The sequence below is a fragment of the Pseudopipra pipra genome, chromosome 3 (assembly GCF_036250125.1).
Source record: "Pseudopipra pipra isolate bDixPip1 chromosome 3, bDixPip1.hap1, whole genome shotgun sequence".
In the NCBI taxonomy this organism is placed as follows: Eukaryota; Metazoa; Chordata; class Aves; order Passeriformes; family Pipridae; genus Pseudopipra; species Pseudopipra pipra.
In genome coordinates this window covers 31,009,546-31,037,540 of record NC_087551.1, presented here as the reverse complement: position 1 = coordinate 31,037,540, position 27,995 = coordinate 31,009,546, and the positions used below count along the sequence as shown (strand labels likewise).

Sequence of the window (27,995 nt, the reverse complement as noted above, 5' to 3'; positions counted from 1 at the left end):
TGACACGTACTTAAGATCCAACAGTCTGGGTGGCAGAAGCAGTGTGAGAGCTCTGAGGGTTTTCTTCTGTTTTGTTGTTAACACAGGTGCTTATAGTCTACAGACAGTTGTACAGGCTTCTGCACATCAGCACTCTTACATCAGGGATAACCTGGACCTGCCTAAACTGCTGAAAGAAGCAACACAAGTGAGGCAGTCTGCTCAAAAAAGCAGACTGCTGTCTAGACCTGGACTGTGAAGCAAATTCTGCTTCAGCTTTACCAAGAACAGCCAGGTCATCAGAAAACAAATGAGAAAAACAGAGGTGGGGTCATAGGGCGAAACTGGAGAAGGAGGGATCTAGTCCAACTGCACACAGCAATCACAAGCACTCTCCTCTCCCAGGTGTTTTCTGTGCCCAGCAGCTGGGAGCAATCAGAGGTATTATCTCTGCCCTTGGTAAGAACTAGGCATGAGCATGTGCATCTCAGAAGTGGGAGAACAGATCTCAGGGTAAACTGAATAAGTCTGCTGTAGATGCTCCTCAGACTCTGCATCTTGAGAGACCCAAGATGGAAAGTATAAAACCCCTGTTAGCTCTGCAGTCTAACTGCATTAGAGGAGCTGTAAATTGAGAGACACTCAACTTATTATTTTTCCAGCTTAGGAAAAAAGAACTCCCAGCATGGATGGTTCAGATTCACTTCACTCCCCCTTAACTGTCACCGTAGGGGGGTGCTCCGAGCTAAGCACTCTCCCTATTGCCTCAGGTGTTAACTGGCACAGGCTAGGAGGAAATCCCACAAGGAAGTTTTTCCTTCACCTAAAAGACTAGTGAAAACCCCACTTGCTAGACTACACAAAGAATGCAAGGGTAAACCTGAGTGATACAAAATCACTGCACAGCCTAAACATGCCAGACATTGCTTCCTAAAATTGCTTCTGCAGTTGTTAAATCAACAGAAGAACTCACTTCACACCTGCTGCGGTTTAATTGGTTTGGCCACAGGTGACCAGGCTGTATACAATATTCTATGTATTCTGGTATAGTCTTAGTGCTCTTCTTTTGCTGCAGCAAATTCCTCCTTAAGCATGTCTGGAAACAGAAGTACAGAACTGAGATTATCCCAAGGTGTTGGTACAGTGAGGTCTATCCACATTCCACTTGTTGTCAGCTCTGCTAGGACAAAGGGCTGGCCACTGTTTTCCTCTTTCCCTCAGACCACTGGTTCCATTTGCATTACTACCTCACATAACACAACAGTCTTTACTCCTTCACAGTTCAGTTAACTCCACTCTAAAAGTTTTTCTCCTAATATTGAGGCAAACTTAATCGCTTATCAAGCCAAGTGTGCCTGCGCTGCCCTTTAAACATGGAAGCAGTCACACAGTAACATCTAAAGAGTCATTGAAAAAATTCTTCAGGTCTCATCTTCAAGTGAGCTGCCCACAAGATATATGACAATGGTTGGACAGATCATGCTGTTCCAACACTGGTCACTCCCCAAGTTGCAATTTTTTTTTCTTCCCTTTCTACTGTTATCCTGCATTCCTCTGGCATCTTGTATCCCTCTCCTATTTTTTTAATAATTGTTTAGAGGTCTTTAAACAATTATTAAAATTATTAAGTCCCTTAACATTTCATTACATACACAGTAGAGTCTCAAGTCTGATTGGAGCCCTTAGATGCAATGATACAAAATAATAATAATAGCTGCAGAGCTGTGTTAATACTCTCCAGTTGTGATGGGCATGCTGGAAAGATTACTTGATGTTTATAAAGCTTTTTGAGACTCTTAGATGAAAGTCAAGCTAGTGATGCACAGGATTTATTATTCTATTCACCACTTCAGTATCCAAGGCTAGCATCTATTCTAGTTGAAAAAGATTTTTACTGTATTGTAAAATGGAAACAAAATGAAATATATACAGTGCATGGTGCTTTATATATAAGGCACAGGCAGTACAGAAACAGAATTTCATTATTGAAATGGATGTAGCTGAAGCTGTTACACACAGTAGGTAAAAGACCAGATTCAGTGACCTCTTATTCCATTTAATCAAAATTGTTAGTATATGGTTTTCCAAAGGCCAAAGAAAAATTCTGGGTTTTTTTTTCTTCTTTTCTTTATTACGTATTTCATCACTTTGTAATAAACCTTTGTAGTTGCTTATGATGTGAATCTCAAGCAGACTTGACCAGCAATAGAATGAAAATAAAGTGTATGTAGGTTCAACAAACAAAGCCACCGTTCTTCTGTAATACTCTGTGCAGTTAACCACCAGATCAGAACCATTTGGGGAGGCTGCACTCCGTCTTCCTCATCACAACTTTCTGCTCATTTCACAGCACCCCCACTGCTCTATTTAGATGCAGGGCCTTTGCAAGTTCCCCCCTCCTCCAGTTCTGTGCTTGCTGAGCACAGAGGGTAGACGATGCTGTTTTAATGGTGCTAGTTATGCTATACGTGGTCTTGCTGTTTCTAGGAATAGACATGCTCAGACATCAATTAACATCTAATTGCGGGAATTAATCTTGTTCATCTGCCTCAGACACCACAGAGATCAAACCAAGCCTATTTGCAGTTCTATTTTTAATTTAGTGGAATTATAGGGTTTTTTTTTTTCATCCAGTGAAAAATAATTAAGTGACATGCTGTCCAGAGAATACACAGTTCAGGGATCTGGGTGTTTATGAAGAAATGAACCAAGCAGGAAAAGATCATAATTGTTTGTGCCAAAGCATCTTTGTTACTGCAAGTCTTTCCTCTCTTCACACCTTCTCACCAGTATTTCTCTTCACACCTTCCTGCTTGAGTGATCCTCAGAGAGACAGTGAGAATTATGAGAGTGGCTTGGGAAGGAATTGAATTTACCACCCTAGCAAATAATCCCCATTTCTCAGGGTCAGCCTGTGCATAAGGGCAAAACAAGCACGGAAAGAAGATAAAACAAGGAAGTGGAGGGAAAGGATTTAAGAACAACACCAACCACCAGAAAAAAAAAAAAATCAAGCAAAATGTTTTTGCAGCACTCCCTTAAAGCAGTCACCCATCTTCTTTATTACTTGCTGAAGACAGTCATTGCAAGCCACAGATGAGGATTTGGACTGTGTTTTGTAAGTTTTGATACTGAACGAAGTGAAGCAGCTTTCAGCGGACAGCTCCCAGTCTTAAGATACTGCTCCAGTTTCCTACATACATGAGCAAGGAAGGCTTGAGCTTGGCCAGTGAGTGAGGGTGGAAGCAGGTTGGATTATTTAGCAGGAAAAGAACAGAATCCTACATAACCTGGAGTGAACCTGCAACAGATACTGTCAGAAAGCTGGGCTCTAAAGAGCTGTGTGACAGAAAGCAGACATGAGACTACACTCTGGGACTGGGTCACAACACCTTCTACACCAAACTTAAAGCAGCTGAAGGAACCATTATGTCCACCTACAATGCAGACTGCTAACCTATATTTATGGAAAGGTCTTTGATGAGTCGTTTGGTTTTCAGAAAGAAGCAAACCACTCCTTTCTCATTCCTAGGTTAAATTGGCAAAGTCCTAGGTTAAATTCCAAGGTCAATAGTCATGACGTGTAGCTTCACTCATTTTTACTGCCTATGTCAGTCCAATTATTCTCTTAGCTCCTCAGCACCAGTGATCAGAATTGATCTCACCTAAGGCCGTCACCCCTCTCCTTCCTTTTTCTGTCATTTGCTAAATACAGCATGCCCAGTAATAACACTTTTTCTTCCTTCTGCTAAAGGAGAATGTGGAATATTACTACTTCCTATCAGCTCAAACTCCCTCCAGAAATGCAGCTTAAGGAAAAGGTGCTGTGAAGCTTTCTGGCACCTTTAGTATAGCTCACTCCCTATATGAGGAGCACATTTGGAGGGGATGAACACCAATCAGCTCCACACCCATAGAAATTTCAGAATTTACCAAAAAATAAAAAGAGTGTGGGAGAACCACCACCATTCCTTCTGCTCTCATAGATTTTCAAAAATCCCACTTTATTATTTGAAGAGTGGAATGGTTCCCAGAGCTTTGGCAACCAGACCTATCATTCCCACATTGCATTGTACTCAGAAATGGAAGGAATTTCTGGTTCCTGTAGAAGAGGAAGATGCTCAAAAACAAGACTTGGTTTGGTGACACTTTCCTAGGAACAGGTCAAATTTACACATCCTTATGTGTGAGTGAAAGGCAGAGGCAGACTGTTGGTAGCAACGTGTGCTAAGAAGTTAGAAAAAAACCCACAAACCCCATTTATTCAATGCACATCATTAGCTACTTAATTTATATTCCTACCAAGCAGCAATAAACATCCTTTTGCTGCTTCCCATTCCCCTCACCCCAGCTTTTCCATTAGGAGCTCAGCTGGAGGCAAGGAAGGAGTGGGAGAGGAGGGAAATGGAGAACCTAATTCCATATACCTAGTTCTCTCAAAATACTGATACATAATTCTGCCAATGTATGTTACCTTGACTTACAACCTTTGTGCCCCCTGCAGTCCTTACTCACTGCTGACAGCAGAGCTCCAAAATACTAACACCACAACTCAACAACTTGATTTGCTTGACACTTCCTCTACTACACTATTTCTGGAGTTTTTCCCTCTTCCTCCTAATTGCATCCCCCCAAATCAACAATAATCCATACCATTCTATACTGTTTCATCCTGCCCCACAGTAAACGTACTTTCTTTAGGAGATAGATATTGCAATGAAACAAGAACATAAAGAAAAGTGAACCCCTTCCAGCACAAAGATCTTAATTCTCCATCCAGATGAAACCCTCACATAAAGCAAGGACCATTCTAATTGGATGGTATTCACCTCACTTGCAAATTACAGAATTTTCTAGTGTGAAAAAGCACTTGCTATCAAGTGCTAAATATATCCAATGGCAATGAAGAAAAGAAAGAACACAGAATTAAAACTCTCAGATAAAGAGAGTAACCTTAATGTAAACCCTAAGCTAAAAACCAGTACTTTAAAAAGTTCTCACATTCAGAGATCTCCTTTCTTTCTTTCTTTCTTCACAGACCTCAGAGGCACAGACAGTGATACCCTGATCCCAAAGCAATCCGTTTCCTTCTCCAGGGTAAGAGATACACACCTGAACTCAACAATAACAAACAGGTAGAGTTAAAGTGGTGCAAACATGAGAAAAGAAATCAAATAGCTAAACACAACAGTGTTTTGGGTAACATGCCCCAGGCATGGAAGTAATGCTGAAGCATACCAGCACTTCACACAGTTTTTGTAAATAACAGCCAACATTTTCCTGAGTAGGAGAAAAGGGTGTTTAGATGAAAGACTGTAGTATTCCATTTGACTTGAACTGCACAGCAAATCAAAATGTGACTTGCATTCCTACCTCAGTTTGTCATTTATATAATCATGATAATAATATTCAGACACCTTTAAAAATATTTTACTATCTTTGTTTGATAAATGCAACATTAAGTTTATTCATGCTAGTCACTTCCAATATACTCATTAGCTCTACTTGAAGACATCGCAGCTTTATTAGAGAAACCAAAACTCCTTCATAAATTTCAATTACCTAGTACAAATCATTATTACTATTATTTTATTAACTCTTGTGTAATTGCCTGTTGTGCACACAATTACAAAGTTAATAAATGCAAATCCAACTTTAGAAGTTCTTTCTGTAACTTGTATTTGCATAGCTGGCACATGTGTGTGTGCTTACATAATTTTTTCATTAGCTTTAAAATCTCCATCCTGAAATTTTCACTGTGTTTACACATACTAGTGTGATTTAGACATTAAAACATTATTTTTTTGTGATATTACTTACTTCCAAAGCAGTCTTTTCGTCACTGAAAAAAAACCCCAAATCATCTCACCATTCAGATGTATGATTTGGAAATAATCCAGAAATATCCATATTTACAGAAATAAAGGAAAAAGAGGATCAGATTTTTATTTGGAGGATAACAAAGACAGCCACCTAGTTGTGTCTTAGGCATAATGTATGAAGATCCCAAACTACTAATCAACAGCTTTCACTCAGCTGCTGCCTATTGGTGGCAATACCTGCTGATATAGAACACCAGAGGACTTAAAATATACACCTGAGAGAAGGCAGTATTCAGTTTTGAGCATTACTCTAGGGACCATTATTAATTGGTAAAATAACTATGTGTTCCCTGAAGTAGGGATCAGAACTCTGGACTCTCAGGTGACTGAAGTACTTTATGTGGGAGCTTAATTTCCTTTTCCCATGTATTATTTTGTGCATGATGACATAGCTTCGATAACACAGGTAACAAGTACTATACCTCTCTCCCAGTAAACTGCAGGCTTAGATTTCTGGGAGAGAGATGTGACTTTGAAAGTTGTGAGGTTCCAAAGAAAACAATCTCTCACTTTCTGCACAGTTTCTGACAAGGTGTTATATACCAAGATGACACCTTCATCTCTTCTCCTGCAATGAGAATACATTAAGGAAGAAATAAAAGCTCCCTTCTCTTTGCAGGCATCTCCGCTCTATAGAGAACTCCAAACAATATCCTAAATGTTTCCTAATTAAACACTTGAACTCTAAAGAGAGACATGATGGATGATGAACCCTTCCACCCACAGTTTCCTACTGGTGGATCACTGTTCTGGAAACATTATTCTGGAAGTCATTTCGATGCATCTTCAAAACACTGTTCTGGAAGTCATTTTGATATACCCAGCTTTTCCTATACCTCATTCACGAAGCACAAGTGGGATTTGATGCAAGTTTCAGATTCAGCTCCAGGGAGAGGTGATTAAAAAATAAAGCATTCTAGCATTTAAAGTGCTGTACTTCATTGTGCTGAATTGGTTTTGGTATCTAGCTCTTAAAAACTGACATAATGAAGCTGTATTTATTTGCCTTCCTCAAACTTAACCAAACATCTGAAGGTAAACATGGCAAGTTAAAAGGGAAAAAAGTGTGTGGGGGGAAAGGTGCAAAACTAAAATGACAGAAAGCAGAAAGCAGCTGCAATATTACAATAAAAGAAGGTATTTCAGGTCAGACTATAGTAGTTTTACCTAGGCAAGGATGAGCAGGTACAGTACAGAGCCATACCCTCCTTGGGGCTTGACACCCGGGGAGCCGTGATGCAAGTCAGGCCCCAAGAACTGGATAGGAAATTATGGAACCACGACAGGAAAAAGCAGGAAAACAATAGACAGAAACTGAACGAATCACAGGGCATCTCTTGTAAATAAACATAACAACGATGGAATTACTGTCAAATCAAATTATACAAATTGGAGGTCGTAAGACACAGCTGCAGAGCAGCCTGGACCGATCACTCCAAACAGAGCGGGAGGCGGGTGGAGGGCACCTCTGGCACACGGAGCAGCTCCTCGCCCACGCTGGGGATGGGCAGCCCTGGGGCAGCCGCGTTTACAGCGCGGCTTCCACAGACAGGCGGGGATTGAGCCCCCGGCGCGGGAGGGCACTGCCAGGGCGAGGGAAAGCCAAGTCTCTCCGTCACCCAAGAGGGCGAACACAAGGCCGAAAGGAGCCCCAGCGACACCTCCTCGGCCCGGCGGTCTCCGGCTCCCTCTGCCGGCGCGGCCGTGGCCGGCGCTGCCCCCCGGGCCCGGGCTGCGGCCCCTCGGCTGGAACAGCCGCCCTGGGGCTTCTCCGGCTCCTCAGTACCCCGGCTGGCCCAGGGGGCAGCGGGGAGGGGCCCGGTACGGCCCCGGAGGAGCCCCTCCGGGAGAAACGCTCCAGGTGCGGCTCCTGGAAGAGGAGAGAGCCCTGGAGCCCTGCGCGAGGGGAAAAGCCGCTGGCGGTGTTGGAAGTGCAGCGGGAGGCGGGTCGGAGCCCTCGTGTGGGGCCCCGAGGAGGGATCGCGCCGCTCCAGGGGCTGTGGCTCTCCAGGGGCTGTGGCTCTCCAGGGGCTGTGGCTCTCCAGGCGTCTCCGCTGTGAGGCTGCGGGAGGTGCTGAAGGTCGGGAGGTGCCTCTCCACGGGAATCCCGTCCTTCTGCCTTGAGAAAGCCTCGTGAGAGGTGCTGTGTTGTGCCTTTCGCGGCGTATCTGATCAGAGTAAGGCACCTCTCCCCAGGACAGATAAACCACCTTTCTTGTAATGAGTATTCTCCTTTTAAATTTGAATGGACTCCTTCGATAAGTTGGTTTTATCGTTTATTCTGTCTGTACAAAACGATTTTGTTGCTAGAGATAAAACTATAGCAAAGGACAGCGTTTAACAAAGATATCAAAGGGTTTCTCACAAAGCAACGCTCAATACACACTTCATGTTATTGATGCTAAGGAAAGAAATAGATGGCCATTTTAGGTCATCCATCTCCAGAGGGAAAAGGACTTTTCACAGCAATTTTTAATGTAAAATTTCATCCTGCACCCAAAAAGTCCCAGTTGGTTCTTTCAGCTGTATTTCACTAAGGATCCTAGAGCAAAATAGTAAACTCTTAAATAAATGATTGCATTAAGTTTACAATGTCAACCTTCATATGTCACTGTTGCTCTTCTGGCTGGTTATGTAGATATCAGAATGCATTAAATAGTTTGTAGGTTGCTTTCCTTGCCCAGCATTTTGGCAGCATTTGCTTGGGATACTCTACAACAAATTACATGAAACAAGCAAAACCAGATACTACCTCAGCCTCCCTAACAGTGTGAAGCTCATAGTGTAGCTAAGGTAAATCTTCCTTTGAGGTCTTGGCCAGACAAACTGTTATTTAACTCACCTGCTTTTTTTTTTTTTTTTTTAATAAAATTGTCTTTAAAATGTATGTGGCGCATTGGAGGGGACAAAGTGTACAAGGACAGAAAGTGCATTGTCAGCCAAATAAGCAGCTAAATGCAATAAATAAGTAATGAGAGGAAGCAGGAGGCCCTGAAAGATGGGCCCATAAAGATGTGGGAATGCCCAGGAGAGCACTCTTGTAAAAGAGCAGACACTACAGCTTTGCTCCCAGGCAGCCACCCAAAACAGGGGACGTGGAAGAGAAAGCTACCACTGCTCAGGGCAGATGCAGTAAGACTCCAAATGCAGGCACAGACACTTCCAGGGCTAGAATATTAATGCTTTACATAGTCACACAGGTGCTAATTGCAGGTCACGGGGGAAAGAAGAATCAGTTTCTTCTTGCAGTGTCCTAGAAGGATCAGACAGTCTGCCATTTCAGTTCACTAAAATCTAAGGCATTGTTCAGCAATGACTGAAGACAATTCAGGGAGATTGGGAATTGTCCCCTCTTCTTTGTTTCCTTTCTTCCAAGATGAGAAGGGCAACACTCACCTTTCCCTAATGCCATGTGTCCAGCGTTTGTTGGAAAGTGACACTGTCATGAAACTGTTAAATCCGAGTTGTTGCCATTATTCCCAAGTGTTTCCCAGATTTGTTACATAGCAAGGAACGTTATTAACTGCCCACATCACCATATGCCCTTGGCTTCACAGTTTTCCATTTAAAGACATGGAGACTGGGGAAGATACTTTCAAATAGAGGAGCTGTAAATTTGATTTTCAGAGGTGCTGAGATTTCCTAACTACCAGTGAAATGAATTGGAGGGGCATTTGCTCAGCACTGCTGAAAATTAAGGTGGTTTTATTCAGGTATTGCATCAATTTAAAAATAAAAGCCCTGTTTATGCACCCAGGTTGAAGATTTTGGCCGTGAGTTTTAGCAAGCATCAGTCTAAAGCCAAGTGCAAGATCCATGTGGAACATGGAAAAAAATTCTCATTTCATTCTTCACAAATGTTAAGAGCAGCATTTTTGACTCAGCTTTCCTTTCTCAGTAGCATATGGTGCTCTGGAGATTACTGGGCCTGCTCTGTTACGTTCATACTTAGATGGTCATTTACAGAGTTGTCCCCTTTGGGGAGAGGGGCAGGGGGAGAGAGGCCTGAGGATTGATAGCCGAAATGCTATCTGATACTGGCTGTGGAAAGCCCATAAGAGGAATAAACCTATAAAAAGATGATTTTTTTTTTTTTTACTGTGAAGATGCAAAAGGACCTGTGGTACATTAATTTTTCATATGGAAAAGATAGAAACAGGTTGCAAGTTTAAATAATTTACTTAGAAGAGGTAACACACTCTCTTTTATCTCTAACTCATTTATTTTTCAAATACAGATGTTTCTGAGAAGCAGACTACTGCTGGCTCCTGAACAGTTTTGTAGTGGGTGTGGTTTTACCAGCTCGGTGGAAACCCCGGGTGATAAGCCAGCCCCTAATGCCAACTCATCCCACCACTGGGGTGGTGAACAGCAGGGACAGGGAGAAGAAAGGCCTCATTTGTCAAATCTTCTGTGGGAAAATGCTCAGGCAAAACCCAATAAAATACCCCTTAAAGCAGCTAAAGCCTTACAATGACATCCTAGGAATTTATTCTCAAACCATCTGGAACTGATATCATTCCTGGACCTATAAGGATTTCTGGGACACTCTTTCACACTGTAGTTATTAGGTGAACAGCAAACTTTGCTGTGCTTTAGTCATCCTGCTTGCTGGGGTTAAGCTGTGTATAAGGAAAAGGAACACCTCCCAGGCCTTTTCTGGCAACGTAGCACAGTATTGGATATGATAATTATAATTAATACTATGCGTGCAACTGTGCTAAATAGAGAATAAGAACAGAAAATGTTTGAAATGCACCAAAAGCATTCAAACTACTTCACAACAGCAGACTGTCTATTTACAAGCACTCCCATCTTTCAGAAATCTCCATCCAAGTATCAGTGTTGGAAGCCTTTCTTTGCCAGGAATTCACTCTAGTTAGGAACTGAATCAGGAAATAGAATCTCCTGCTGCTTTAAACACCTTTCTTAACAAGAAAGAGCATTATAGACATAACAACAATGTGTATTTTTTAAGGCATTGCTGTCATTCTAGGAAAAGCCGCTTTGGAAATGCCAGCACCTTGAGCCTCCCACCATGTTGGGAACAGCATTCGTGAAGAAGCTGCAGAAGAGGAGCATCTTAATCACCGCTGAGTGGTATTGGAGTGTAAACACTCACAAAGGTCTTTATACCATGCAAGATCTACTAATAGGGATTTAGATTAGTGTCTCTTATCCCTCACTACAGAATGCCCTTTTTAAAACACAGGTGTGGAAAAATAATTGTTTTCAAAACTCCACATTACAAAACCATCTGACAGATGGCAGCTAACAGTGAATGCGACTGGTTCGACCTAACTTACGTATCTGAAGAGCAAAGAGTATTCTGCACTTGGAATGGATAGTTAAACCATGCTTATATTATTTGCTAATGATTAGTTTGTAAGAGATGATTATATTAGGCACAAGCTATTTTCCAGCAGCTATTTGACCACATGGAACAAGCCCATATCAATCTGATTTTAGATTGCAAATGTTGCAGTGCCAAACAGGGAGGCCATCAGTACAATCCCCCTGTTAAAATTTCTTTACACAAAATAGTCAGTAACTGTGGGTGAGAGATCCACTTACAGAAACTATTCTCTGTTCAGAAACAAAATTCAAACTCAGTGGGTAAACAGTTTGCTGCAGATAGCTTGGGTAGATCAAGAGCGGCAGGCTGGGCACACTGTCGCTGTCCTGTGCTGTACCCACCAAAAAACCTCTTGTAAGGGTGCGTGCTGCAGATCAACATAAAGGACAAGCAGAACATCAGGCATTTTCTTTATGGAAAAACTGAACATGATGCTTTTGTCAGCTGCTTCCAGTAGACGACATGAAGCTGTGGGCAGGAAATAGGAAGCTCTAATAGAACAAAGCTCTTCTAAAGGGCAAGTCAAGCAAGCGCTCTCTAAAATTTCGAAAAGAACAAGCACACATTTTGCAGGCAAATCTGCTGTCCAGCTGGATCTGTTTACCACCTGCCTTATCTCAGAGGCACAGCTGAAATAATAACAGGGATTTTGATGCTAGTGAATTGCTTAAATATGGTTCATTAAAACCCAGGGTGACTTGGGAAGGAAGTATTTGCTGTAAGACGCAGGAATGCCAGTATCAGGGACTGACATGTAAAAACTCCCTCGTTGCTGGCCATAAAGTGGCCCAATGAGGGCTGCCTGCTCGAGGAGTTTGGAATATAATTTGCTTTCCCTCTGAGAAAGGGATTTGAGTGGGATATGGGAAAAAAGGGGAATATGTATAAATTAGAGAAGCTGCAGGTGGACAACCTAGTCTACGTCTATATCGGTGTCACTGTCACATTAGATGGTGGCCAAGATTTATTCTTCCAGAGCTTTTATAAGGAGCTGAAGCTTCCAGGCAGTCTGGAGAGATAACTGCTATGGGACTGGGTGTGACATGGCCCTTTTCCTATTAAAGAAATGGGATTACCCTGTTTTTTACTGTGCTTCCTAACCTTGGTGATTTGAAACCTGTTTCATGCTGCCCATGGCTGGCTATGATCCCAGTGCACAGGACCTTGCTGTGAAGGCAGCTGGCTACCCAGGAGGGATGATTAGTGACTCCCCTCATCACTCTCACCCAGAAAAGGAAAATGACCTTTATCTGACTCCTGCAGAAAACCTGAAGCCTCCAGAAGCCTTGGCAGATGAAGTAGATACTAATCAGTAGGAATCTTGAAACTAGTATCTCTGGTCCAATCCTGTGAGCCCTCAGAACACACTTGACTTTTGCACCCTTCAAGGAAGACTCATACTTTTGTACCAGTTCCTGAATAATTTTTTAGTTGTCACAAACATCACAAAGCAAATGGGTCTTCACTGAAGCTGGGGCCTTTTAACCAAAACTTTTCTATTAACATTCATTCTGAATCCTTATCCACAAAGGTGAAATGTTGGGCTCATATTGGTTATTGCTTCACATTAAGTAGAACAATTGATTCTTCATGGAAGGGAAGGACTGGCACAGAGGTATCAATCAAAATTCTAGTCTCTAAGCCACAAATGTGTTAGCCCATGGGAACCAGAAGAATGTGTCAAAAGAATCAATGTGCCTTTACTCTTCATTATACAGTAATAAAGAAGAATTTATGAATCTGTATCTGACTTGCTCTTCTCCCTTTTGTCTCCCTGAAGCAGGGCAACAGAACACACACATCCCAAGTTACCCAAATCCAGTATCTAAGACAGCAGAAATCTGATTATAATACTGTGCTCTGTCAGCTCTCCAGAGATCTTATAACAGTTTGTAATTGCTAATTCAGGCTCAGAAACCCCAGTGAGATAGGCTAAAGCCAGTATTTTCATTTTTAGGTATGAGTAAACTGAGACCGAGTGAGGGGCTATGGCTCATGGAGTATTGCTTCAGGAAGACATCTTAGAATTGTGGCATTGTTGCATTGGAGCAGACTAGTTAATGAAGGTTTGTCCCCCAGAATTCCCGAACAGTGTGCCTGCTTAGCTTAATGGGGTTGGTCACACATGGGCAGTTACCACCACCAGATAAATCAGAGGAAAGTGTAAAATTCCTCTGGCGAAAATTGATATTGTTCCCAGGGCATCTACTAATCTCTTCTGTTAACAACACTGTCTCCCTCTTGCTTAATTGCACTAAGATCTTTGAGTCCATTCTCCAGGATATATCAAAAGGAAAAAAAAAGTAATTCTGTGGGCAGGGATGCTGGTGTTCAGGTTTCTTTTACCCATTAGAGAATTGGAATAGTCTGTTACTGCTGTTGTAATGAAAATACAGCTCTCCTTCCAAGTCTTTAGAATGACAAAGGAACTGATTTTATGGTTGGTTACATATTCATTTTAATGGAATTTTCCTTCTCCCCTCATTAGCCAAGAAGGGGAATGTTTCAGATTACTGCTATCCCCCCGCAGTTTTCTGTGTTCTCCTAGGGAGGTGAACATATCCAGGAGGCAAATGAAACCTGCTTTGGTTCTCTCTAAATATTTGAATACCCAGGATTCCCTTAAAGGATTTTTCATTTATCTGCCTCTCCTTCTGCATGCACATCTCAGCTGATCTAAGAAACTCATCCAGCTTTTCCACTGAAAACACTCACAGTCATGTGTCTGATTTATCATAACAGTGTAGAAGACAAGCACTTTTCCATGCTCAGTTCAAGACACCTTTGCAATCCATCTTCTTCTTCTCCTGCACCTCCATAGTCATCTGAGTTTTGCAGAGCTGTAATTTGCAAAAACTAATGCCATGAACATGACCGTGCAATCACCTCTCTGTTTTCTGGGATTGGATTATTCAGATTATGGTTCATCTTTAACATGGCTGCAGCGGGAGTTGGGTGTGATACACTTCATATTATCACTTAGGTGCAGAGGTGGAGAGCTGGACATACCACTTAAAGGGTTGGAAATCACAGAGCTGATCTGTGTTGCATGGAGCCCCAGCTATAAACCTTGCCAGACTCAGTGCCTGTGCCACACTGGCAGGACAGGTGGGCTGTCAGGAACAGTGTGCAGGGACAATTTCCAGAGCCACAAGCAGTGTGACTGAGTACAGTTGTGCACAGTAGCTCTGCTCAAGCTGGATCTGAGCTAATGCCGTGCAGAACATCTGCAGCTCCGTGCTCCGGGTTCCAGCACTTGTTTGTTCAAGTCCTGGTGGAGACCTAGATACAGCTGCAAACCTAGATCCAGGCTAGCACTGCGCTGGATTAGTGAAGCCTCTCTCCGGAAGACTAAGGAATGCTAGTGTGACTGTAAGAGCCAACCAAGCTCTGATATGGCCAAATAGGCTCAACTGAACTCAGAGCTGCACTGGACACAGACATTGTGTATATTATATTGTGCTCTCAGGAGCACCCAGTAGTATTTGTATAGGCTTCTCATCTCACAAGTTTATCTGTTACCTTTGATAATGGAGATTTTACTATAGGATCTCTCTTCCATCTCTTATCCAGTAGTATTTAGGTATACGGGAAAAACAAATATGGCAGCTGAAGTTTGGAAATTTGCCAAAAACTGCAACTGCAGCAACTTAGTATCCACACTTACATTCTTAGTTGAATACATTTTTCAAGAGATTCTAAAGATGAAAAACTGCCCAGGTACGACTTTATCAAACACAACCTCATTCTTGGCTCGTTTGTTGCCTCTGATACTTTACTTATTTACACAAAGATAAGATCAACACATTCAACCTAGAGTAGCACCTGTCTTACATTTCCAGGAGGCTAGGGAATGTCCAGGCAGCATGCTAAGACTGAGTATGCCACTGGAGAGACCACCTGACACAGAAAAAAATGGACTGGTTTCTCTAGCCAGGGTGCTAAATTAATTAACTGTAGTTTGTAATATATTTGATATGCTTTGGGCCTTTAATGTTCAAGAAAAACAATACTTTGGAGGGAAATAACAGTAAATAATTGTTTGAACTAGCTGATCAGGACTATCATTTCTGTGCTTCTAGCTCTATTCCCAAGTCCTTGGCTGTCATTTTTGCCCCATTGGTGTGTGAGATTTCCTTCAAGCTGATTTAATAGAAAGCATATTTGCACACACATTTCGTTTCACTTCAGTTTCTCCAAAACTAAGCTTCTCTGAGATTTTTGGCTTCCTGTACCTGCTTTTTGCCACAGCTTCTCATTTTTCTCTTTGTTTTGGCTGCAATACAAAACCTGAGATTCTGAGCAACTTTGCTTATTGAGGTTCCACTTTTTGAAAGAACCAGGAAATAACAGTTTTCTTCATGGAAAATTCTATTGGCTGTTTTCCTTTTTAATGCCTCTTCTACCTCTTTCTTAAGGATCTGTACTGCCCTTTTAATTTATTCTAGTTCTTCACATCTCTTTTCCCCCTCCTATTCTTCCTTAGTTTTCCTCCTCTAACCTTTCATTTCCTCTTTCTTTCCAGCCTCTCTCCACTGTGGAGCAGAAACTCCCATTCTCCTCAGTCCTGGAGGGTTTTTCTCTTGCCATGATTTGCATGAAAAGCCTTCCACCTTTAAAATGGCTTTCATCTTTAGAGTAGAAAAGTATACCTTGGTGTTACCCATAATATTTGAATATAGCATGGGGTTTTGAGTGTTATGCTTCAATTAAATATCCTCTGCACTGCGTCCTCTTTCTGCATGTCATTCTCCAGTATTGTCCTAAATTCCTGGACGAGCCATGAAGACATACATTTATTCAGAAGTCCCACTTGAGAGTTGAAGTTAATGCCATGGTTTTCTGAGGCTTGTAGGAAGTTTTGAGGTGGTTATTAGCTGATTAATAATCATAGGAGTATGAATAATCTCCCTAGCCAAATCACTGCCCTGCCAGTAGCATCTGACAGGCTGAGAAACCCACTTGAATGCAGAGATATGTACCCAGATTCACCAAACAGGGCATTTCGGGAGGGATGTTTAAAATTAAAACTATATTTCAGTAAATGAAATTTACATCAGTAAAATGTAAGCCTGTAACTTTCCATCTGCAGTCAAACTACAGTCATACAAGATCCTCTACATGACTGCAGGGACCTGTCTGGTAGTCAGAAATGCAAGTTTATTTTGAGTTTCACTTTTGAATCTATAAAATGAGGCACAGCTTCATCATTTTTGAGCTTGTATCCTACAGAGAATTTAAACTGTCCTACAGCTATGGATTGTAAATCCCTGACCTGACATGGTAGTGAGCAATACTTGTTTGCTCCTTCCTTGCTACAACCATTAGAGAAGTGCTTTCTCTTGATCAGAGGCTACAAAATTAATTCCTACAGATCTCAGGCTAGCTGATGGGTTAGTTAGTCTCTTCTCTTTCTGTCATCAAAAGAACTGTATAGAATGAGTAAAAAGAAGCCATGAACATGCAGAACAGTGCAATTATTTCAAATTCATATTTTTACCAGCTCTTAATCATGCCAGCAGTTTCCTCCCACTCTGCTTCATGTGCTGAGCCTCCTCGTTTCCTTTAATCATTAATTAGAGCACTTGCCAAGCAAAAGGATTCTCACAAAATCCAAGGCTCCCCTGAATTTAGTGATTGCCAACCCTGTCAGCCTTTCGGCAAAGTTTATTAGTTATGTTTTAGCTTCTCCATTCACAATAAAACAGTTTGTCAATGTATTGATCCTTACTGGTTATACTGTGGGATAGCCACTTTCCTGACACATACTAGTGCCAAAGGGACACTTGCACCAAATACATGCTATAAAATGATTGTTCAAAAAAGCCAATAGCAAGAACGAGTAAGGAGGGGACAAAAATGTGCAGAGTTTAGGATTTCTTAATTTAAGATACCCTGTTTCACTTGCTGGTTTCTCTTCCCCCTGTCAGAAGTTTTTCCCCTTAACATAGACGTTCCTTCCACCTTGCATAAATTTTAAATCTGATGTCCCAGACTGAATTTAGTTGTGCTGTTTAGTGGAAACACACCAGGATGAGCATCAGTATAAATACACAGACTTCTGTGAATGTCTGGATTTTTTTGCATAGTGAAGCCATAAGTCTTGTTTGGTAATCTAAATCCTGCTAAAGGGAAATTCAGACAGAACAGTAATTGAAACACAGATTTAAATTGGTAAAATATGAAAGACAGCTGTTACAATCCCTTTTGCCTTGAGGTATGAATGAAAAAAAACCCCAAACCAGCAACCCAAGTTAAATTTCTTATGTTGTAGGATAGTTGCAGCAAATTTTGAAGAAAGGTCATCCCAGGATGGAATATACTAGCTGCTTTTTCTAAATTTAAAACTACAATGGAAAGAGGATCCTATGTTTTCTACTGTGAGACCACTGTTCCATCGTTTCTATTTTCATATAATAGACATTTGGAAAAGTCCCTTTAGATCTATAATCCAGTCTCTAGTTAAAAAAACCCAACTTATTCTCATTTAGAATCATAGAACCATTGAGGTTGGAAAATACCTCTAAGATCCTCAAGCCCAGCCATTAACCCAGCACTGCCAAGTCCACCACTAAACCATGTCCCTAAGTGCACAATCCACATGTCTTTTAAATACCTCAGGGATAGTGCTTCAACCACCTCCCTGAGTAGCCTGTTACAATGCTTGACAACCCTTCTGGTGAAGAATTTTCTCTAACACCTAATCTAAACCTCCTCTGGAGCAACTTGAGACCACTTCCTCTCTCCCTATCACTTGCTACTCAGGAAAAGAAACTGACCCCCACCTTGCTACAACCTCCTTTGAGGTGCAAGAAATTTGCTTGCACAGACTTTAAGTGCTTTGCCCAGACCTATTGTTTTGTGACCTTACCTATTATTTTGTGTTTGAAATTATATTTCAAGTTCCTTGATACAGGAATCCCATATGTATTTTTCAGTGTAGAGGTTTACAGAATACACTCAGGTGACTTTAAAACCATATTAGAAGAAAGAAAACATAATATGGCAATGATTCTGAATTTCACAAACATTCATTATTGCACATCTCCACCTGTTTTTACTTCTCATATAAAAGATTCTGCATTAGACTTGGAATTAAAGATTGCAGGTGGGTGAACTGTAGCAAAGGCCATAAGCATAATGGTTTTATTATATTTTAGTTATTTAGACCTGCTGTCACCCATATAAGTAAAGGCAAATCTCTCCACCCAGCCAACTGATCAGAACACTGTTTTTGCCACAGACGTCACTTAAGACTGAAGTTATTAGCTCAAAATGCTTTTTATAGTGTTTCTTGAGTATTTAAAGATCCCTTTGTCTTGTGGAAGTACCAGCTCTTCAGGAAAGAGGTTGCCTTCTGTCTTCCTCAGACATATTTTACTATTGCTCAATTTTGCTATTGCTAGGACACTGATAGTTCCTTCTGCTTTTACACAGGGTTTTATTCCAAGCATTTTCTGTAAATCTACATTATAGAAACTAATGTTGATTCAGCCACAGAGTTTAACATTGCACTCTTACCTCACTATGCCTATCTAAACTACCTGAGCACAGATAGTGCTTGTAGCTATGGTACCTGAGTGCTCAAGCAGACAACTCCATACCAGTTTTATTTAAGAGTAAATAGAGCAAACCAGACAACTGTGCAGTTACGAGATCAGAAGTCTCTCTCAAATGTGCTCAGAATCCATACTGGCTGTGCCATTCTGTTGATTGTTTTTGCCAGAATTTGTTCTCCAGGTGACATGGAACAGCAGAAAGAATTTCTGAGAAACCACTGGATTCTTGGTCTCTGGGCAATGACAACAGCAGCACAAACTGACCTTATCTATTACTGATGAACCCTCCCTATAAATACAAGCAATGCAGGAAAGCAGCTGATATTGCAGCTTCTTTGTAAAACTCTTGATTCAGTGTGCAATACATGGTGCTTACAGTGTACCTTTACTACAGAACTCCACGATTTATAGCAGTTCAAACTATGTTTTGAAACCACATGAAAAATAATCTGAAGGGAGTTAGGGTAATAAAATTCTCATACCAATGTTGTTACCATTAATTAATCTTGATGATATGCATACACTGTACCTCTCAAAATCACAGTGACATCCTTCACAGTGTTGCTTTCCAATATCTGACGCCATTGTAATGAGACATTATATGAAATTCCTTTATTACCATGCTAAGTATAGAAAAATCTAGTTGAGGTCTGAATGATAAACACATAATGTAATAAATCATACATCCTGTGCTGTGATATGTCTACTACGAACTAGAAGAAGCGACATCTGCTTTGGTTTGGGTTTATTTTTCAAGTGTGGTCTGAATTGGTTCTTCTCCAGCACTGGAAACCACAGCATAGGAGCAGTGTGTTGTTTGTATGCTGAAGACTCCCACCTAGTTGGTATTTCTTTGGACTCTGCTTTTAGGATTTGTTGACAGCGTGACTTGCTGGCTTCACTGATTCCTAGTGCCCTCTACAAGGTGAGCCTTAAGCAGGCTGATGCACTTGTTCTCTCCCACCACAATCACTCCTCACTAACATGGACATGTCCCTGGTATGATGCTGTGAAAAGGCATGACCTTCAGGAAAAGGTAAGTAAGATAGCAGGATGAGTGCTTTATTATGAACAATATGTTTTAAATTTTTTATTTTCATTTTATTAAAAATCTTCTGACCACCTAGACAGATTTTACTTGCCAGTATCATTAAGAAATCCTCATATTTTGATGTTGCCTGGGTGGAACTATGATGCAGTACTATATTACTGTAATAGCTCAGCAAAGATCCTTGAGCATGTAACATGTTGTAAATTTGCTGTAATGGAAGAAAATATTTCTGGTCACTTCAGGGAAAGGGGCTCCTTCTCTTTATGTATTTCCCCAAGTTTTGCCATGAAAATCCAGTCACAGTCAGCTGCAGTCAGTAGGAAGTCAAAGCTGACTGAACACTCCAATATATGATGCCTTCTGTTCAGTCTTCAGTGTTTCTACAGCTTTCAGATATTCAACAGTATTCAAATATTCAACTTTAAAAGCCTCCCCCAATTTAACACAGAGCCCCTGATGCATCCCTAACTAGGTAGGATAATTAGATGAACCAGGCACACAACACTGTTACACTAAGGACAGTCTCTGTGGCAAATCTTTGAAAAGCAAAAGATAAAACTCCCACTGGAATACACAAAGAAGCAATAACCATATGGGGATTGTGATGTTGAATATATCAGATAAATCAAGAAAAATATATCTCAGGGTAAGTCACCATATGGCAGGCATCAGCAAGGCTTAGACATTCTCCTCAGCTTGGGCTGTGTGTTTCTTACACAGGTCACAGAAAAAAATTGCTAATACCAGGAAAAAAAAGTGAAAGATCAAAGTCTGCACATGAGTTAAAAGTATCTCAACATGTGGGAACAGCACGTAATCCATGAAGCAAAAGGAGCAGTGTACTATATTGCCACCTGATGCTTCCAACACCTGACTGCACACAGGGGTACAGCCACCTCAGTTCCCTCAGCCTGCAGCCTGGTCTTCTGACCACCATATTTGAATTATAAAGAAAAGAGTAATCCAATCTCATACTGCAGGACAAACAGTCATCACACGAGGAGATAATTAGAAAATCTCTTTGCTCAAATCTTATACCATGCTGATTACCACGTTTTCTGAAAATGCACCATGCAGTAAAAATTCAACTGTTGTTTTTTCTCTCTCCCCTACCCAGCATCTCTTCTCAGGAATTGCTTCCTGTCTATTTATCTTCTGTCCAGGACCACTCAACAGGTCATGTATGCTTTAGAGAATGTTTTCCTTCAGTTGAAACACCGTACAGTCGTCCTTGCCAACAGCGATATAAGTGATTTGACAGAGCAACAGATGTGTGACAGCATCTACGCTAGGAATGGTTTCCTCCCTTTCTGGAAGCAGTTCATACATTCACAAACTGGTCAAATTTGTTTTGTAATGCATTGGTCCATCATTTAGTGAAAGTGAGTTAGCAATTTCCAAGGTAATTCCCCTATTTTCCTGTGAACAGCTCTGACAGGAGCCCCCGGGGAAATAACCATTAAGCAAACATCTGTGTACTTCCTATCTGTCAACATCTCAACAGCTTCAGAAGTGGGGGCTGACGTGACGGACCTGCCAGCTTTACCAGAGCCCAAATTCTGAGGCAGCTGAGATTAGCAGAAACTCTAAACTGTGCAAAGTAGCAAATTGCTGTTTTCCTAAATGTATTTTGTTCGCCTTGATACAATATATGTCAATTTTTACAATAAAAACCTCCCTTGAGAATCTGCTGCAGGATTAGCATTGTCATCTGTCTAGTGATGATACATTGTACTGTCAACTTGTCAAAATGATTAACTGAACTCAAAAGCTAAATTTTTAGTACTTTCATGATAAATTAAATGCATTGAGGGTTCTTTCTGTTTGTCAGCATCTGCTATGTTTTAGTAATTTGGCTCTGATGGTGGAAGGAAAAGGAAAAACAGAGTGGGGAGAAAGACAGGTAAGGAAAACCATGAATCTTCAGAAAAATAAGACTGTTATCTGCCCATCAACCTTAAGATGAAAATCACTCAAAAAACGATGGGCAATTTTATTTCACTTTAAAAAAAAGACATTAAAGCAACTTGCTACTTCACATTCTCAGAAGTACAATCTACCAAACACCTGTTACCTAATAGTTTCTACAATATTTTCAGGGGAACAGAATATGTTACTGAACTTCCTTGCCAACACTTCCAAACCACACCTGAAATACACCTTTGCATAGTACCTAGCAGAGAATATTTTCTTCAGTTAGATAACTAACAAAACTGTGATCTTATGTCACCCTTAATATATACTAAAACCAGGGATGTGCTGCAAGTGACATTAGTGACAGAGACTGTATGGCAGTTACCTTGATACAAATTTGTAATCAAGTTGAAAACATTTACTATTTTGGATATAGATATTACACAAGCATCTCAGTGGAACAAAAGTCAAACATTACATTTGATGCAGGACTGCTACAGGCAGCCATGGGCATTCTCTTTGGTGTTTTAGCAGTAGGCACATAAATTTATGTCTTGCCCAAGACAGCATGGTTGATTTGGCTTGCCCACTACCACAATCAGTGAAGACAACTAGAGATCATATTCAATACATAAAATATAGATATATACCAGCTTCAGTGTTCAGCCAGCTTCCAACCGACTACATAGCAAGCCAGGATTTGGCAGCCTTGGAAAGCAGATGATCTAAACTATTTTGTCATCTCCTGTCCTTAGAAACTGCTATAGATAGACACCAGCTTTACTTGTAGGTCAGTTGGTTGATGTGGCACTGAATATTCATGTTGCATCAGCTCCTGTCTGTCTCATCTCCTTCAGAGAGAAAAAAATCCTTGCAACCTTTACAAGAGCATCTCCTTGACTATGGATTGTGACAGGCTAAAGTGAAATGCCAGGCCCTTTCATGAGCTTCTTCATATACATAAATCTGGTGAAAGGATCATTTTTTGAATAAGCCTTCTTCCTCTTCCCTTATCCCTCTGAGAGAATATCTGAAACGTGTAACAGTTAAGCTTAAAAATCATAGCATTTAAGTTATTGGAACAGCCATCTCCCTAAACAGCTACCACTGGGAGCAGTTCAGAGTTAATGCTTGGAAAACAAGACAGAAAATGCCCTGGAGTATCAGCAAACTCGTGGCTTTTGTTTCTGAGGTTGCCCATATTAAAGACGACATGAAGGGAAAACAGCATCCTCTTTGAGCAGATGTTTTAATCACCCCAGTTATGTACTAGAGCCCCCACATGTTGGCCCATCATTCAAATAGATATGTGCCAGTGTGAGAGACAGTGGAAGTTCTTAAACACACTGACAGTCAAACCTGAACCTGGCAAATGCCAATGTCTTGCTGTAAGTCATGAGTTCTAGTCTAGTTTGAAACAAAAAGGTAGGTCAGTTAAACGGGGAATTCAGAACTCATAAAATATGCAGGATAACATAGGTATGCTTATACTATTGCTCCCAGTTCCAGAAAAGTAGAAGGAATACTGGAGCTTGCTGGCTGTTCCAATCAGGGGCTAATACTAAATCACAATTGTGCTAAAAGTTACCCCAGTTAGTTTTTCAGACTTTGAAAGTACTAACCCGGTATTCAGTGTTCTCTGCCCAAACTCTTCTACAGGTCTGCAGCTGGAAGAGATGCTTTTGACAAGGGAGCTACCTGTACTTCCCTCCATTTAAATAAACCTTCGCACCAATCCTATATGAGAACATAGACAATGTCTGTGTAGTAATTATATGATTTATTTCCCTTTCAGTAGATTGAACTTGAGAATGGGAGAACAGAACTGTCACTGGCAGAAAGTCCTTCCATTCTGCAGTTACAAAAGGGGATGAAAACTGCCAGAAACAGGACAAGAAAGCAGAACCATTAAACATACGGGAAAGAGTTAAGTGTACACATCAGCTAGAAAGCTGTCCACTGCGAATATTTGTATACCCCCACTCTTATCTCCCATGTCTTTGCTGAAAAACACATTTCTTCTAACAGCCTCAATTGAAAAGCAGTGCTTTTTTATCCTCCTACTAGGTTTTAACCTAGACAGTACTATGACAACATCAAAAGCATAGGTAATTCCTTTCCTCATTCTATTCATTTCCAAAGCTAGCCATTATCACTAATAACCAGATAAATCAAAATATAACTATAATGTAAGTTTATATACTTCTACTAACACTATATAGCTTAGAACACAGCTAAAAGATCACCATGACATGTATTCCATTTATATTAATAAAACTCCATTTATCTGTTTATTAATAGTGAAAATTTAGCTTAAAATACATCTATAAAATAAAGTGTCACCACCGTTATGTGATGTTGAAATCTGAACAGCATTAAGGAGCAATAAAACTACACTATGTCAGCACCTTGGCAAAAATAGCTTTTCACCCAGCAGTTGATAAAGAAACATGATAATGTCACATCTGAATTAAAACAAGAAGGATATTTATGTAGAGGTCTAGCACAGAGCATTCACCATAAAGAATGCACCTGACAGAAATACATCTATTTGTACCACATTCTCCTTTCTTAAAATACACATCATAAGTGTTCATTTCATTAGATTGTTGGAAAGCAAGACTTTTCAGTTCCTTATAGTGGCTCAGTTTAATACATTGCAATGATGGATTGATAGTAAATTGCCTTGTTAAACAGCAGGCACTTATAGAACTGCACCAGGCAGCCTCAGCTGTGCCTTAAGCAAATTTCTAATACTCTTACCATGTCCCTCACTGACATATGCAAGTATATTTGTTTGTGCCTGATCTCTTCATAGATGTGCCTAATGAAACCATTAAATCAAGCTGCAAAAGGGCTATTTATCAGAAAGTAAACACCTCTGAAGAGAATTCACACTTGTTCTCATGCATCTCCAAGGCAAGGGCAATTAGGAGTAATCATTCCTAGAATCACTTTTATATGGCTTTCAAGCAGTAATCCTGGAATCTGTAACAAAGCTTACTACCTAAGAATACAACAGTCCATATTTTCAAAGCTCAAAAATTCTCTGAATCCAATTAGGGATCTCTCATTAGCAAAGTGGGTGCATGAACACAGCTGATTTGCTTGTAGCCATTTGCATACATCAGGTATGCAGAAATATGTGCAAGTATGCGTGACCTGCAAGGCAGAGAAGTCTTTCTATTAAATAAGCACAGCTATGTCTCAATCTGGCCTGCTGCCCTGCGCATGAGCTCCAGGCAGTAGGTCACACAATTTGAGAATAACCGAGGCACGAGGCAGTAGCTAAGGGTAGAGCAGGGAGTGGACACACTGGAAAGCAGTTACATCCCCACGAGGATTTTATCCCAAAGAAAAGAAGGCTCAGGGGTGACCTTATTGCTCTCTACAACTACCTGAAAGGAGGTTGTAGCCAGGTGGGGGTTGGCCTCTACTGACAGGTAACAAACAGGACAAGAGGGCATAGCCTTGAACTGTGCAGGGGAGGTTCAGGTTGGACATCAGGAGGATTTCTTTACAGAACGTATTATTAAACATTGGAGTTGACTGCCCAGGAAGGTGGTGGAGACACCATTCCTGGAGGTGTTCAAGAAACAACTGGATGTGGCATTTGGTGCCATGGTCTATTTGCCAAGGTGGTCTTCAGTCACAGGCTGGACTCGATGTCAGAGGTCTCTTCCAACCTAATTGACTCTGTGATTCTGAGGATGACCAAATCCCTTGGCTATTCAATAGATGTGCTTCCCTGGCTGGGGGCAGGTTGATCACCTGCATATAGCATGTGTGGGCCCCGAGCAGCAAATCCTGTCTTCTGAAATCCATACCACAAGGGGTAGTGAAGGACTATAAATGAAACTGGGGACTGACAAGCAGGTCTCAGGTAAAAGCATGTGTATGACCTGACAGATCTGAAAATGCAAAAACTACTCCACAGTGCACAGAAGGGTGGGTCATCTCCATTTCCTCCTCAATAAACACAGAATGTGAAAACCCAGGATTTTCCTTTTACCTCTTGCAGAGGAAATAATTAACTCACAAATACACTCAGTGCCTTGAAGAAGTCAATGAACATAAGGATGCCAGTAATAGAGTTGGTATATTTAGAGTTTCCAAAAAGCTTTTGATAAGGTTTTTCACAGAATGTAACTCTGTTATGTGCTACCACCAGAAACAGGATACCAGAGTAGGGAGATTGTAGCACTTACCAAAGGCTCCAAGAAACTGAGCTATCATAGGGCATAGAATGCCCCTTCACAAAGAAATAATGTTCAAAGGAGAGAAAACCAAGTATACCTTTTATATTCTAATAATCCCTTCCCTTGCCAACTTGATTTTGTTCCAGAGATGGTGATATTTCAGTGCTAAGCAATACCACTATCTCTCTCATACACATGCCATGAATCTTCACATCCAAAAAACCACAGGGAGGTGTTTGATCAAACAGAGCTACAGCTGTGTTTCCACAAACACACTGGTAACATTCTGGCTCTGCAAGCCAGAAGGGAGTCTGGGGAGCAGTCAGTTTGTTGCTGAGAGTGAAGACTTGTGAATATTGTAGTTTCTCTCAGTTATGCAGTCTTCAAAAAAAAAAAAAGGTTAGCAATTTAAATGTCAACCTTCAAGTTGATGTTTACCACCTTAAAAAGCAGATGACAAAGAAGTCATTCATAAATGGGACTAAAGTTGGCACTGCACAGACTAGGAATGCAACTTCCCAATGACTCAGCTGCAACAAGGGATATTTTTGTGATGCATCTACTCTTACTAAATGGAATATGCTTTTACCTACACATCTTGGTTCTTCTGATGCTTTTGAAGCAAAACCCACACACTTTTCCAGCTACAGAAGGTCAGCATATTATTGGGGGAGAAAAAGGGAAAAAGAATGACAAATCACAGAAATACAGAGACTCAAAAAAGATCTTATACAATTATTTTTTTGTGCTTTGAGCTATAAGGCAAAAATTGCCCACTTTCCAGGATGTTTAATTTAATTACCACAGCCTACAAGGATATTTAAGGAGCAGTTAATAGAGGGTAAAATACAAAATAAGTAACAAGTGTTCTGTTTTTGTGCATTTTTCTTTGTATTGTTATTTGGTCTGTATCTGGTCTTTACAACTCACACTCCACTGATGTGTCTTGGTCTTTTAAGCTTCAACTGCCAATGCTCATTAACAAGTGAGCCCAACACAGAATTAGAAACAACTTTGAAATAAATTCTCAGGCTATACCATCCAAACTGACTGCACTCTACTACTGTTTGGAAAGGCAGCTGTATTTCCACTTCAGTCTGCAATCCCTTCATAAGCCCTACCTCTTGATGATGTTACAAGCCTAAGCCTGAAGATAAACTGGACCCTTACCAGAGCAAGGAGAAAGAATATTTCTTCTTAGCTTTACTCTCATCCAACTCCTTTTTCTCCTCACTATGCTTAACTGTGTTTTTTCTTCTTGTATAATAATATCCAGCACTTGCTATGAATTGCATTATCTTGAACACAATCAAAATTCTGCATGAGGGCCACAATGAAAATTTCCCAAAGGCCTCAAGAAGCCTCTGATTTGTCAAGACAAAGCAAAAAATCATTTTAACTTGGACACATGGCCTGGGAATGGCTTCAGCATGCGCTCCTTCTCATTGACTGGATTATGCTGCTTTCTGTCTTACTTTGAGCCTGTACCCTATTATGCAAATATAATTTCCAAAGTAAGGTTTCCTCCCCTCAATATTCCCACATGTTGTGTCACAATTTAGTAACTGAGGTGAGTGGCAGCTTATGCTTCAAAATCCACACATCTACTTTTTAAAATGAACAGCAGGATCTGACACTTAAAAAATCTCATTTTTCTTCTTAAAATCTAATTATAACTGTCAAACGTATTAACTATTGTATAACAAATCAACACACAAAAGAAATTAGATCCAATTATACTATGGCATTGTATGGTTTTCTCTGGTACCTCAGCTTGATCTTACAACTTGGTATCATACTTCTTTTTTTGAGTTTGACCTCTCCACTTTGTAGGTAACAAAAGGTATATACATTCATGGAGGGAATAGCAGGACACACGTACAAATGCTTAAAAGATTATATTACAGAGAAATATAGTGTTATTACTGGAGAACAGCCACTGCTTTAGGGCATGAAGTTCTGAAATCCAGGCAAGGCTTACAAAAATTCTGTTCAATATGTGAGGCTGATAAGATAAAGGAAGATAAAGGCCTACTATTATGAATCAAACATTCA

General features: G+C 40.7%; 1 protein-coding gene and 1 long non-coding RNA gene across 2 annotated transcripts in view; one reads left to right on the top strand and one right to left on the bottom strand.

Annotated features, from left to right (window-relative positions):
* The window catches only part of KCNK5 (potassium two pore domain channel subfamily K member 5), a 575,865-nt gene that overhangs the window by 78,141 nt on the left and 469,729 nt on the right, over nucleotides 1-27,995 (bottom strand). The window lies entirely within an intron of this gene.
* LOC135412370 (uncharacterized) lies at nucleotides 111-6,797 on the top strand. The gene is made up of 2 exons (XR_010429618.1): nucleotides 111-5,114; nucleotides 6,481-6,797. It is a non-coding gene; the product is annotated as an uncharacterized LOC135412370 (long non-coding RNA).